The sequence below is a fragment of the Pinus tabuliformis genome, chromosome J, assembly GCF_031772625.1.
Source record: "Pinus tabuliformis cultivar Carrire ecotype Pingquan chromosome J, CPIR1, whole genome shotgun sequence".
Classification (NCBI taxonomy): Eukaryota; Viridiplantae; Streptophyta; class Pinopsida; order Pinales; family Pinaceae; genus Pinus; species Pinus tabuliformis.
In genome coordinates, this window is record NC_142295.1 from 88,797,026 (window position 1) to 88,799,073 (window position 2,048).

General features: G+C 40.6%; 1 pseudogene; it reads left to right on the forward strand.

Annotated features, from left to right (window-relative positions):
* The first annotated feature begins 702 nt into the window (after nucleotides 1–702).
* On the forward strand, nucleotides 703–1,510 carry LOC149225652 (N-acylphosphatidylethanolamine synthase pseudogene; annotated as a pseudogene).
* Nucleotides 1,511–2,048: the final 538 nt, after the last annotated feature.

Below are 2,048 nucleotides of genomic sequence, written 5' to 3' on the forward strand. Positions count from 1 at the left end.
GGGAGATAACGATGACTATGGCTCGACTGCCCGTATTTTTGAAACAGAGAGACCTTTTGTTGTACCCAGCATGGACATACATTATTCCAACAGTTGTCCTGAAAATTCCTGTGTCGTTGATCGAGTCTTTTGCTTGGACTGCCATTACATATTATGTCACTGGATTTGCCCCTGAAGTGAGCAGGTTTTTTTTTGGGCAAATTCTAGCTCTCTTTTGTCTGCATCAGTTATCATCGTCATTATTTCGCCTTATAGCTGGGATTTTCCGGACGATGGTCATATCTAACAGTGGAGGCTCATTTTGTCTATTGATTATCTTCATACTTAGTGGATTTATTATTCCACGAAGTTCAGTTCCCAAATGGTGGCTATGGGGTTACTTGATCTCGCCATTAGCCTATGCAGAGACAGCAATCACAGTAAATGAATTTCTTGCTCCCCACTGGGAAAAGCCGTTCTCTTCAAACATGACTATTGGGCAATTTGTTCTTCAGAGTCATGGCCTCTTTGGGAAAGCTCATTTCTATTGGGTTAGTGTGGGTGCTATGGTTGGATTTACATTCTCCGCAGCTGATGAACAAGGACTAAACCATGCATTGGATCGTGCTATTACTTACTATAGAAAAAAGCCAAATTGGTGGCTAGAACTTGTTAAGAAGGCGATAACAATAGATTTTAGCTGGGATTCTTCTGCTACTTAGTATGAAGAGCTTTATGAACAGGCTCTGGCAAGAGCAAGAGCCCAACAAGCCCGCATTTCTAGCTCCACTCGACAATCTGCTTCAAATTCATTTATGTTTTGATAATATAACAATTTGAAGAAAACAAACATGGTTGGATGATCCACTTATGTGGGGGTTGAAGGGTTCTCCTGCTACGAACTGGAAGCAAGCTCGTTGGACTCTCACAGCAGAGGACATTTGTTTCACAAATCCTTTCTTTACATACTTCTTTCGACTTGGCAAATGCATCCCTATTACAAGAGGTGCTGGCATTTACCAGACACATATGAATGAGGCTCTTGATCTCATTAATAAAGGAGAATGGGCAAGGTATCACAAGATGGTGGGCCTATACGAAGGTTAAAGTGGGGAACTGCAATTGTGTGTGCTTCTGTTACACCAATTGTTCTTCCTATTGTACACAGTGGGTTTGAACAGGTAATGCCGGAGAAGCACTGGTTCGGAAGAAGGCCACTTCTTCCTCTTTGTCTAAAAAAAAAACAAAATTTATATTGTTGTCGATGAACCTATGGAGTTTGATATTTCCACACTTCAGTAGAGAGCTGAGTCTGTGTCGAGAGTTCTTAGAGCATCCGGGGATGAATGCAATGAAGGAAACAAGGGCCATCTCGACAGCTCTGGATGGCCAACAGGATTGTGTAAAGGATTAGATGAAATCGCGCAGAAATGGCTTTTCATACATATCTCGGATCACATTCGAAATGCCATGCAGAAGCTGTGCGCAAAAGCCAGGTCTCTTAGTAAAAACGACCATAAATAATTTACACCTCCTGTAGCTGGGCATTGACCTGTAGTGATTTTCTCCTATCAAAATGTGCTTCAAGGATCTGCTTAAAGGGTGTGGTATATGGCCCAAGAGCGCTATTCAAACGGAGCCAAAATACTTTAAATTGGAACGAAGATATACATCACAGCCGAAGACATAACATTCGATTTCTATTTCAAGACCTCAATTAATAAGTCAAAAAGATCTGCGCTCCAGTTTATTAGCCATCAGAGGATTTCAAGGGGAATGATCTTCTGTTTCAGGAAAAAGAAATGATTCTATCTTTTTTTTTTGTAACTGCAGGTGAAACAGCGCCCCTGTTTTGGGGGTCGATCTGTTGTTTTTTTTTAGAATAGTTTATTTAATGTATAAAAATAATCATTTGTAAGAGAGTGAGGGAGTTCTGAGAGTTGGTGGAGAACAGAGAGCTTCCATTGTACAGTCTTTGACAGAGATTTTAATGAAAATACACAGCTCTGGCTTCTGAGATTCCTGTGGTATGAGATTTAACATTTGTGTTCTCCTTTGTTTCATGTAAA